Source organism: Oncorhynchus keta, unplaced genomic scaffold (genome assembly GCF_023373465.1).
Source record: "Oncorhynchus keta strain PuntledgeMale-10-30-2019 unplaced genomic scaffold, Oket_V2 Un_contig_978_pilon_pilon, whole genome shotgun sequence".
Classification (NCBI taxonomy): Eukaryota; Metazoa; Chordata; class Actinopteri; order Salmoniformes; family Salmonidae; genus Oncorhynchus; species Oncorhynchus keta.
The window spans coordinates 1-12,739 of NW_026290677.1; the positions used below are offsets into that span (position 1 = coordinate 1).

The 12,739-nt window shown below is 49.2% G+C and overlaps 2 long non-coding RNA genes across 7 annotated transcripts; one reads left to right on the forward strand and one right to left on the reverse strand.

The window, feature by feature from the left end:
• Positions 1-974: 974 nt before the first annotated feature.
• On the reverse strand, positions 975-2,581 carry LOC127927208 (uncharacterized). Of its 2 annotated transcripts, none has more exons than XR_008126617.1 (6): positions 2,529-2,581; positions 2,121-2,226; positions 1,554-1,700; positions 1,406-1,503; positions 1,201-1,298; positions 975-1,054 (listed from the first exon to the last, which is right to left on the reverse strand). It is a non-coding gene; the product is annotated as an uncharacterized LOC127927208 (long non-coding RNA). The 2 variants fall into 2 exon arrangements; XR_008126616.1 differs by having other exon boundaries at positions 982-1,054; positions 1,152-1,298.
• A 5,536-nt stretch (positions 2,582-8,117) lies between these two features.
• On the forward strand, positions 8,118-11,274 carry LOC127927209 (uncharacterized). Of its 5 annotated transcripts, none has more exons than XR_008126618.1 (3): positions 8,118-10,380; positions 10,437-10,664; positions 10,721-11,274. It is a non-coding gene; the product is annotated as an uncharacterized LOC127927209 (long non-coding RNA). The 5 variants fall into 5 exon arrangements; XR_008126619.1 differs by having other exon boundaries at positions 10,778-11,274; XR_008126621.1 differs by having other exon boundaries at positions 10,494-10,664.
• Positions 11,275-12,739: the final 1,465 nt, after the last annotated feature.

Sequence of the window (12,739 nt, forward strand, 5' to 3'; positions counted from 1 at the left end):
GATGGAGGGAGGTAGATAAGGATGGAGGGAGGGAGAGAAGGAAAGATGGAAGGAGAGAAGGATGGAGGGAGGGAGAGAAGGAAAGATGGAGGAGAGAAGGATGGAGAGAGAAGGATGGAGGGGAGGAGAGAGAAGAAGGATGGAGAGGGATGGAGGGAGAGAAGGAAAGATGGAAGGAGAGAAGGATGGAGGGAGGTAGAGAAGGATGGAGAAGGAAGGATGGGAGAAGGGATGGGGAGAGAAGGATGGAGGGATGTAGAGAAGGATGGAGGTAGAGAAGGATGGAGGGAGAGAAGGAAAGATGGAGGGAGAGAAGGATGAGAGGATGGAGGGAGGTAGAGAAGGATGGAGGGATGGGGAGAGAAGGAAAGATGGAAGGAGAGAAGGATGGGGGGAGAGAAGAGAGGGGATGGAGATGGAGGTAGAGAAGGATGGAGGGAGGTAGAGAAGGATGGAGGGGAGGTAGAGAAGGATGGAGGGGAGAAGGAGAGAAGGAAAGATGGAAGGAGAGAAGGATGGAGGGAGGTAGAGAAGGATGGAGGGAGGTAGAGAAGGATGGAGGAAGGATGGAGGAGAGAAGGAAAGATGGAAGGAGAGAAGGATGGAGGGAGTAGAGAAGGATGGAGGGAGGTAGAGAAGGATGGAGGGAGGTAGAGAAGGATGGAGGAGGTAGAGAAGGATGGAGGGAGGATGGAGAGAAGGATGGAGGGAGGTAGAGAAGGAAAGATGGAGGGAGGTAGAGAAGGATGGAGGGAGATGGATGACCTCAGTGTCAGTGGGATGGGGGTCAGTGTCATTTCCCCTCAGGAAGAACAGCAATGTTTGGAATGTCTCCTCCCTCACACACACACACACACACACTTTTCTGCTGTGTTGTGAGTGTACACCCACATGAGTTTGTAAAATGTCTGCCCTGCTCGAGCTGGCCCAGTCAGCTGTAAGTGCTGTCATTGTGAAGTGGGCTCACAGAAGGATGGACAACAGCTCAGCCATGAAGTGGATGACCTCACACGCTCACAGAACGGGACAACAGCTCAGCCATGAAGTGGATGACCTCACACGCTCACAGAAAGGGACAACAGCTCAGCCATGAAGTGGATGACCTCACACGCTCACAGAACGGGACAACAGCTCAGCCATGAAGTGATGACCTCACACGCTCACAGAACAGGACAACAGCTCAGCCATGAAGTGGATGACCTCACACGCTCACAGAACGGGACAACAGCTCAGCCATGAAGTGGATGACCTCACACGCTCACAGAACGGGACAACAGCTCAGCCATGAAGTGGATGACCTCACACGCTCACAGACACGGGACAACAGCTCAGCCTGAAGTGGATGACACCACATGAGTTTCACAGAACTGGGACAACAGCTCAGCCATGAAGAACTGTTCATGACCTCACACGCTCACAGAACGGGACAACAGCTCAGCCATGAAGTGGATGACCTCACACGCTCACAGAACGGGACAACAGCTCAGCCATGAAGTGGATGACCTCACACGCCTCACAGAACGGGACAACAGCTCAGCCATGAAGTGGATGACCTCACACGCTCACAGAACGGGACAACAGCTCAGCCATGAAGTGGATGACCTCACACGCTCACAGAACGGGACAACAGCTCAGCCATGAAGTGGATGACCTCACACGCTCACAGAACGGGACAACAGCTCAGCCATGAAGTGGATGACCTCACACGCTCACAGAACGGGACAACAGCTCAGCCATGAAGTGGATGACTCACACGCTCACAGAACGGGACAACAGCTCAGCCATGAAGTGGATGACCTCACATTCACAGAACATGATTGTGGAACAACAGCTCAGCACATGAACTGTGGATGACCTCACACGTTATCACAGAACGAGGACAACAGCTCAGCCATGAAGTGGATGACCTCAACGTATCACAGAACGGGACAACAGCTCAGCCATGAAGTGGCATGACCTCAGCCAAACACATCCACAGAACGGGACAACAGCTCAGCCATGAAGTGGATACCTCACAACGCTCCACAGAAGTTTGGTGGAGGACAACAGCTCAGCCATGAAGTGGATGACCTCACTAACGCTCACAGAACGGGACAACAGCTCAGCCATGAAGTGATGACCTCACACGCTCACAGAACGGGACAACAGCTCAGCCATGAAGTGGATGACCTCACACGCTCACAGAACGGGACAACAGCTCAGCCATGAAGTGGATGACCTCACACGCTCACAGCGGGACAACAGCTCAGCCATGAAGTGGATGACCTCCCACGCTCACAGAACGGGACAACAGCTCAGCCATGAAGTGGATGACCCCTCAAACACTCTCCACAGAACCCGGGACAACAGCTCAGCCATGAAGTGGATGACCTCACACGCTCACAGAACACGGGACAACAGCTCAGCCATGAAGTGGATGACCTCACAAACTCTCACAGAACGGGAAACAGCTCAGCCATGAAGTGGATGACCTCACAAACACTCACAGAACGGGAAACAGCTCAGCCATGAAGTGGATGACCTCACACCTCACAGAACGGGACAACAGCTCAGCCATGAAGTGGATGACCTCACACACCCCAGAACGGGACACGGGAAGTCTCCTACCCCAGCACGTTAAAACCCTCTGTCCTCGGTTGCAATATTCACAACCGAGTTCAAAACTGCCTCTGGAAGCAACATCAGCACAAGAACTGTTCATCGGGAGATTCATGAAATGGGTTTCCATGGCCGAGCACCGCACACAAGCCTAAGATCACCATGCACAATGCCAAACGTTGGCTGGAGTGGTGTAAAGCTCAGCGCCATTGGATTCTGGAGCAGTGGAAACGCCTTCTCTGGAATTAACCATCTGGCAGTTCGACGGACCAATCTGGGTTTGCTGGATGCCAGGAGATGGATACCTGCATCAATGCATAGTGCCAACTGTAAAGTTTGGTGGAGGAGGAATAATGGTCTGGGGAGGCCTAACCGCACAAAATCAGTGTCCGACCTTACTAATGCTCTTGTGGCTGAATGGAAGCAAGTCCCCACAGCAATGTTCCAACATCTACCCCAGGAATTCTTCCCAGAAGAGTGGAGGCTGTTATAGCAGCAAAGGGGGAACAACTCCATATTAATGCCCATGATTGTGGAATGAGATGTAAGATGAGCAGGTGTCCACATACTTTTGGTCATTTAGTGTATACTGTAGTTATACATACATGAGACACAACGTATCACATAACCATGAAGCCAAACCTGTATACCCCAGTTATACATACATGAGACACTCTCCTATAACATAACCCTCTCCTACCCCAGCCAAACACTCTCCTACCCCAGCCAAACCCTCTCCTACCCCAGCCAAACCCTCTCCTACCCCAGCCAAACCCTCTCCTACCCCAGCCAAACCCTCTCCTACCCCAGCCAAACCCTCTCCTACCCCAACCAAACCCTCTCCTACCCCAGCCAAACCCTCTCCTACCCCAGCCAAACACTCTCCTACCCCAGCCAAACCCTCTCCTACCCCAGCCAAACCCTCTCCTACCCCAGCCAAACCCTCTCCTACCCCAGCCAAACCCTCTCCTACCCCAGCCAAACCTCTCCTACCCCAACCAAACCCTCTCCTACCCCAGCCAAACCCTCTCCTACCCCAGCCAAACACTCTCCTACCCCAGCCAAACCTCTCCTACCCCAGCCAAACCCTCTCCTACCCCAGCCAAACCCTCTCCTACCCCAGCCAAACCCTCTCCTACCCCAGCCAAACCCTCTCCTACCCCAGCCAAACCCTCTCCTACCCCAGCCAAACACTCTCCTACCCCAGCCAAACACTCTCCTACCCCAGCCAAACCCTCTCCTACCCCAGCCAAACCCTCTCCTACCCCAGCCAAACCCTCTCCTACCCCAGCCAAACCCTCTCCTACCCCAGCCAAACACTCTCCTACCCCAGCCAAACCCTCTCCTACCCCAGCCAAACACTCTCCTACCCCAGCCAAACACTCTCCTAATCCGGCCAAACCCTCTCCTACCCCAGCCAAACACTCTCCTACCCCAGCCAAACCCTCTCCTACCCCAGCCAAACACTCTCCTACCCCAGCCAAACACTCTCCTACCCCAGCCAAACACTCTCCTAATCCGGCCAAACCCTCTCCTACCCCAGCCAAACACTCTCCTACCCCAGCCAAACACTCTCCTACCCCAGCCAAACACTCTCCTAATCCGGCCAAACACTCTCCTACCCCAGCCAAACACTCTCCTAATCCAGCCAAACACTCTCCTACCCCAGCCAAACCCTCTCCTACCCCAGCCAAACACTCTCCTACCCCAGCCAAACACTATCCTACCCCAGCCAAACACTCTCCTACCCCAGCCAAACACTCTCCTACCCCAGCCAAACCCTCTCCTACCCCAGCCAAACACTCTCCTACCCCAGCCAAACACTCTCCTACCCCAGCCAAACACTCTCCTACCCCAGCCAAACACTCTCCTACACCAGCTAAACACTCTCCTACCCCAGCCAAACCCTCTCCTACCCCAGCCAAACCCTCTCCTACCCCAGCCAAACCCTCTCCTACCCCAGCCAAACCCTCTCCTACCCCAGCCAAACCCTCTCCTACCCCAGCCAAACCCTCTCCTACCCCAGGCCAAGCCAAACCCTTCCTACCCCAGCCAAACACTCTCCTACCCCAGCCAAACACTCTCCTACCCCAGCCAAACACTCTCCTACCCCAGCCAAACACTCTCCTACCCCAGCCAAACACTCTCCTACCCCAGCCAAACCCTCTCCCTACCCCAGCCAAACACTCTCCTACCCCAGCCAAACACTCTCCTACCCCAGCCAAACACTCTCCTACACCAGCCAAACACTCTCCTACCTCCAGCCAAACCCTCTCCTACCCCAGCCAAACCCTCTCCTACCCCAGCCAAACCCTCTCCTACCCCAGCCAAACACTCTCCTACCCCAGCCAAACCCTCTCCTATCCCAGCCAAACCCTCTCCTACCCCAGCCAAACCCTCTCCTACCCCAGCCAAACCCTCGCCTACCCCAGCCAAACCCTCTCCTACCCCAGCCAAACCCTCTCCTACCCCAGCCAAACCCTCTCCTACCCCAGCCAAACCCTCTCCTACCCCAGCCAAACCCTCTCCTACCCCAGCCAAACCCTCTCCTACCCCAGCCAAACACTCTCCTACCCCAGCCAAACCCTCTCCTACCCCAGCCAAACACTCTCCTACCCCAGCCAAACCCTCTCCTACCCCAGCTAAACCCTCTCCTACCCCAGCCAAACACTCTCCTATCCCAGCCAAACACTCTCCTACCCCAGCCAAACCCTCTCCTACCCCAGCCAAACCCTCTCCTACCCAGCCAAACCCTCTCCTACCCCAGCCAAACCCTCTCCTACCCCAGCCAAACCCTCTCCTACCCCAGCCAAACACTCTCCTACCCCAGCCAAACACTCTCCTACCCCAGCCAAACCCCTCTCCTACCCCAGCCAAACACTCTCCTACCCCAGCCAAACACTCTCCTACCCCAGCCAAACCCTCTCCTACCCCAGCCAAACCCTCTCCTACCCCAGCCAAACCCTCTCCTACCCCAGCCAAACCCTCTCCTACCCCAGCCAAACACTCTCCTACCCCAGCCAAACCCTCTCCTACCCCAGCCAAACCCTCTCCTACCCCAGCCAAACCCTCTCCTACCCCAGCCAAACACTCTCCTAATCCGGACAACGCTCGGCCAATTGTGCACCGCCCTATGGGACTCCCGTCACGGCCGGTTGTGATACAGCCCGGGATGGAACCCGGGTCTGTAGTGACCCCCCTAGCACTGCGATGCAGTGCCTTAGACCACTGCACCACTCTGGAGGTTTATTAAGACAGGGAGAGAAGAAGAGAGGAGGGTGAACTCATAGTGTGTTTTAATGAGATGAGAGGAGGGTGAACTCGTAGTGGGTTTTAATGATATGAGAGAAGAGAGGAGGGTGAACTCATAGTGTGTTTTAATGAGATGAGAGAAGAAGAGAGGAGGGTGAACTCGTAGTGCGTTTTAATGATATGAGAGAAGAAGAGAGGAGGGTGAACTTAGTGTGTTTTAGTGAAAGGAGAGAAGAAGAGAGGAGGGTGAACTCGTAGTGGGTTTTAATGATAGACGAGAGGAGGGTGAACTCAGTGTGTTTTAATGATATGAGAAAAGAGAGGAGGGTGAACTCAGTGTTTTTTAATGATATGAGAGAAGAGGAGGGTGAACTCAGTGTGTTTTAATGATATGAGAAAAGAGAGGAGGGTGAACTCAGTGTTTTTTAATGATAAGAGAGGAGGGTGAACTTAGTGTGTTTTAATGATAGAAGAGAGGAGGGTGAATTTAGGACTTGTGTGTGTGAATGTATGTGTGTGTGTGTGTGTGTATGTGTGAATGTGGTGTGTGTGTGTGAATGTATGTGTGTGTGTATGTGTGTATGTATGTGTGTATGTATGTGTGTGTGTGTATGTATGTGTGTGTGTGAATGTGTGTGTGTGTGTGTATGTATGTGTGTGTGTGTGTGTGTATGTATGTGTGTGTGTGTGAATGTTTGTGTGTTTTTGTGTGTGTGTGTGTGAATGTATGTGTGTGTGTATGTACGTGTGTGTGTGTCTGTGTGTGTGTATGTATGTGTGTGTGTATGTATGTGTGTATGTATGTGTGTGTGTGTGAATGTTTGTGTGTTTTTGGTGTTTGTGTGTATGTATGTGTGTGTGTATGTCTGGTGTGTGTGTCTAAAGACGTGCTCTGAATTCCTCAGAGGTTTAAGAGGCTCCAACGACCTTAGAAGACTGTCTATATATACCCACCCTTTAAACACACACCATTCTAGACCTCTCTGACCCCCAACCCCTCCACATAACATCTGATCAGTGATCAGCTAACACTTTCTCTCCTCCTCCTCCTCCTGTTCTTCTGCCTCAAGGAAACTCTCTCCCTTTCACATGGAGGGACTGTAGAGAGAGGAGATGGAGAGACCCTGGACGATTTGTTACTTGTAGCCCTGGTTTTTTCTCCTGTCGAGAGAGTGAGTGAGTGTGTGAGTGTGTGAGTGTGTGAGTGAGTGTGTGAGTGTGAGTGTGTGTGTGTGAGTGTGTGAGTGTGTGTGAGTGTGTGAGTGTGTGAGTGAGTGAGTGTGTGAGTGTGTGTGTGAGTGTGTGAGTGAGTGTGAGTGAGTGAGTGTGTGAGTGTGAGTGAGTGAGTGAGTGAGTGATTGAGTGAGTGAGTGAGTGAGTGAGTGAGTGAGTGAGTGAGTGAGTGAGTGAGTGAGGTGAGTGAGTGAGTGAGTGAGTGAGTGAGTGAGTGAGTGAGTGAGTGAGTGAGTGAGTGAGTGAGTGAGTGAGTGAGTGAGTGAGTGAGTGAGTGAGTGAGTGAGTGAGTGAGTGAGTGAGTGAGTGAGTGAGTGAGTGAGTGAGTGAGTGTGTGTTTGTTTGTTTGTTTTGGGCTGTAGTCTGAGAAGGCCACACGCGTCCTGCGCACCGCCAACATGCAAACAGGCTACACAGCAGAAACACAACCCGCCCTGCAACACCCAACACCCCTAGGCAACCCCTTCCCCGGCAACCATCCAACTGATTTTGGCAACCCTCTAATTCAGGAGACACACTTGCTCTCTACACAAGACATTAACCCTGCAACCCCCTACACACACACACACTCACACTCACATGCACACACACACACTCTGACGTTCAATCGAACCGTAACTGAAGGCCTCAATGCCTGTCCATCTGCTTTATATAGCAAGCCAAGGGTCACGGTCTGTAGGGGACATCCATTATGGTGAATGTGGTGGTGTACCTAGTAAACGGTCCTGTGTGTGTGTGTGTGTGTGTGTGTGTGTGTGTGTGTGTCTGTGTGTGTGTGTGTGTGTGTGTGTGTGTGTGTGTGTGTGTGTGTGTGTGTGTGTGTGTGTGTGTGTGTGTGTGTGTGTTTTGTGTCTGTGTGTTTTGTGTCTGTGTGTGTCTGTGTGTGTCTGTGTGTGTCTGTGTGTGTGTGTGTGTGTGTGCTGCGGGGGCAGTTCAGGATGCAGTATGAGAGAGGGACAGCTGAGGAGCAGTCAGTGTGGGAGTATAGAATGGCTGAGCTCAGGGAAACTGGACACACCATCGTTCTAACTCAGACACACACACACACAAAGCACCAGAGGACTCAAGTCACATGACTTGGATTCCAGTCTGACTCTTTAGTCATAAAGTTTATGACTTGAGACTCGACTTGATGAAACATAAAATAACTGGGAGACTTGACATGGACTTACAGTCTCGACACTCTGGACTCGACTTCGACTTGAGACGGATGACTTCTCCGTGGATTACTCTCCACGCAGCCAGAGACAGTATCGTACTTGCAAAAAAGTTGATTGGCACACTCAACCCTCTGATTGGACCAGCAAGCTGTCAATCAATACAGTTCTGGTGAGCTTGCACAGTGAGAAGGTTGTGGGGGGTTGTAAAAGTGAAACTGAAAGGGATTTATTTTCTTCATTTTCTTCATATTTTCTACATATGACCTACTATTTCTATATGATATCTTTTCTTATTCGATCTGGTCACTAACATAAACCTGTGGCATTCCACCACATCCTTATTAAAAAACACCTAATCTATTTCTATATGATATCTTTCCTTATTCGATCTTGTCACTAACATAAACCTGTGGCATTCCACCACATCCTTATTAAAAAACACCTCATCTATTTCTATATGATATCTTTCCTTATTCGATCTTGTCACTAACATAAACCTGTGGCATTCCACCACATCCTTATTAAAAAACACCTCATCTATTTCTATATGATATCTTTGCTTATTCGATCTGGTCACTAACATAAACCTGTGGCATTCCACCACATCCTTATTAAAAAACACCTCATCTGTGCTTCAGAACCAAAAGAAATTGTGAAAGAAAGAAAGAAATTGCCTTGACTGTTGACCAATGACCAGTCATCGGCATTGGCGGGCGCACATACCCAGATTAGTGGCCAGAAAGCGCTTGTTTAATTTTCTCCGGTTTTGCCTGGCAAAAAAACAGAGTAGCTTAATAATGTATAAAGTTCCGTATAACGTACATATAAAGTACCGTTTAGCAATCTGCTACAGACACAACTCTGTCACAACAGTACCGTTTAGCAATCTGCTACAGACACAACTCTGTCACAACAGTACCGTCTAGCAATCTGCTACAGACACAACTCTGTCACAACAGTACCGTTTAGCAATCTGCTACAGACACAACTCTGTCACAACAGTACCGTTTAGCAATCTGCTACAGACACAACTCTGTCACAACAGTACCGTCTAGCAATCTGCTACAGACACAACTCTGTCACAACAGTACCGTCTAGCAATCTGCTACAGACACAACTCTGTCACAACAGTACCGTCTAGCAATCTGCTACAGACACAACTCTGTCACAACAGTACCGTTTAGCAATCTGCTACAGACACAACTCTGTCACAACAGTACCGTCTAGCAATCTGCTACAGACACAACTCTGTCACAACAGTACCGTTTAGCAATCTGCTACAGACACAACTCTGTCACAACAGTACCGTCTAGCAATCTGCTACAGACACAACTCTGTCACAACAGTACCGTCTAGCAATCTGCTACAGACACAACTCTGTCACAACAGTACCGTCTAGCAATCTGCTACAGACACAACTCTGTCACAACAGTACCGTTTAGCAATCTGCTACAGACACAACTCTGTCACAACAGTACCGTTTAGCAATCTGCTACAGACACAACTCTGTCACAACAGTAGGCTTCCTGGTGATGTCACTCATCATCGTCATATTTCAGATAGTCCTAGTTCGGAGGGTAATAATGGTTTAACTGGTAACATGGATCAACGTGTGACATATTCTGGGAAGTTAAAGGAAAATTCCAACCAAAAAAAACAATATTTTGATATTTGATTCATTAGTTCATTGCTGACAAGCAAAACATTTTGGGACTGTCACCAATCCAGTTTTCAAGATACGTAACTTTCAAAATGTCAGTTCAAAACGCAGGTGTAAAACGCAGTTTATTTCTGTATCTTGTCGGTTGAAAACGCATCACTATTTATGACTGTAATGACAGGCTACATTTGCGCAGTGATTGTGCGGGGTGGCCTGTTTGAAAACCGCTGAGCTCGCGAACAGTTGGCTAATTTGCTGTACAGCTATAGAAATGGGTGCAGCGCAAACGTGAAATTGAAGGGAGAGGTGACTGCCATAGATGAATATGGAGACTCCAGAAATGGTTTGGTGATGAAGGGAGAGGTGACTGCCATAGATGAATATGGAGACTCCAGAAATGGTTTGGTGATGAAGGGAGAGGTGACTGCCATAGATGAATATAGAGACTCCAGAAATGGTTTGGTGATGAAGGGAGAGGTGACTGCCATCGATGAATATAGAGACTCCAGAAATGGTTTGGTGATGAAGGAGAGGTGACTGTCATAGATGAATATGGAGACTCCAGAAATGGTTTGGTGATGAAGGGAGAGGTGACTGCCATCGATGAATATGGAGACTCCAGAAATGGTTTGGTGATGAAGGGAGAGGTGACTGCCATAGATGAATATGGAGACTCCAGAAATGGTTTGGTGATGAAGGGAGAGGTGACTGCCATAGATGAATATGGAGACTCCAGAAATGGTTTGGTGATGAAGGGAGAGGTGACTGCCATAGATGAATATGGAGACTCCAGAAATGGTTTGGTGATGAAGGAGAGGTGACTGCCATAGATGAATATTGAGACTCCAGAAATGGTTTGGTGATGAAGGGAGAGGTGACTGCCATAGATGAATATGGAGACTCCAGAAATGGTTTGGTGATGAAGGGAGAGGTGACTGTCATCGATGAATATGGAGACTCCAGAAATGGTTTGGTGATGAAGGGAGAGGTGACTGTCATCGATGAATATGGAGACTCCAAAAATGGTTTGGTGATGAAGTATATGAACCGTTTACGTTGCTCCCCAGCAATGGGGCATCAAGCATCACTTACTAACACAGGACTATTGGTGTTTTTCTATGTCGAAATTACTTTAAATGTATCATTGACTTTAAATGTATCATTGACTTTAAATGTATCATTGACTTTAAATGTATCATTGACTTTAAATGTATCATTGACTTAAGAAGCTTGGATTTGGAATTTGTTGAAATGAATTATTACATCATAACAATGTGTTGTAGACAAAAGAAAAAAGGTCTGTCTAGTAGCCTCAATAAATAAACAAAGATTTGTAATTGAATAAATCATTTTCTGTATTTAAAAAAAAAACATGACTCAAGTCTTGATTTACAAAAAAACTTGTAACTCAACTCGACCCGAGACCCGGACCATGTGACCCGAGACCCGGACCATGTGACCTGAGACCCGGACCATGTGACCTGAGACCCGGACCATGTGACCTGAGACCCGGACCATGTGACCTGAGACCCGGACCATGTGACCCGAGACCCGGACCATGTGACCCGAGACCCGAACCATGTGACCCGAGACCCGGACCATGTGACCCGAGACCCGGACCATGTGACCCGAGACCCGGACCATGTGACCCGAGACCCGGACCATGTGACCTGAGACCCGGACCATGTGACCTGAGACCCGGACCATGTGACCTGAGACCCGGACCATGTGACCTGAGACCCGGACCAGGTGACCTGAGACCCGGACCATGTGACCTGAGACCCGGACCATGTGACCTGAGACCCGGACCATGTGACCTGAGACCCGGACCATGTGACCTGAGACCCGGACCATGTGACCTGAGACCCGGACCATGTGACCTGAGACCCGGACCATGTGACCTGAGACCCGGACCATGTGACCTGAGACCCAGACCATGTGACTTGAGATTTACTTGTGACTCGAATAACAGTGACTTGGTCCCACCTCTGGCATGCAAACACACCAATTTCCTCCTTAAAATACACCCTCCACACTCTTGTTAATTTTGGAATATGTGATATTTACTTTCTCTGTATCCAACATCTGGATGTAATAAATAATATTCTTGCCACAAGATCTCTGCAGCAGGTGAAACTCTAACCGTTAAGTGTCTGGGACCGGTATCTGGAATCTGTCGAGTCTGGAGGCAGCTCTGTATAGTGGTCAATAGCTGGCACATCCACAACGTCATAAAATCTGATTTTAATCGTAACCACACTGCTAACCCTAATGCCCAACCTTAAATTAAGACCAAAAGCTCATTTTTGTTTTTATACATTTTTAAAACAGCCAATTTTGACTTTGCAGCTCTAGTGGGCCCAATAAGAGTCATTAGAAAATACAAAAAATGAATATTACCAATCGAAGACATCTATTGCAGGACAAATAAATGTGAGTTTCCATATCTGTCCATAAATGGATGTTGCATTTGACTTTGTGGGTTGGTTAGGGATGGGTTGGTTAGGGATGGGTTGGTTAGGGATGGGATGGGTTGGTTAGGGATGGGTTGGTTAGGGATGGGTTGGTTAGGGATGGGTTGGTTAGGGACGGGTTGGTTAGGGATGCTTCCAACCCATTGGTTCCTACTACTGATTAGCATTCCGTTAGGCTGTATCTTTACCTAACGAAAAAACAGTCTGTCCCATTTCCAGTCATTACAATTAGCTTAATACCCCTTGATCTTCAAGATTAGGTCTTATTAAATATGGAAAAGTACATTAATCAACATGTTTTACCTGAGTATAATCGGAAAAAGAAGGACTAAATGGCCTACTCTGTTGTTTATGATTGTGTT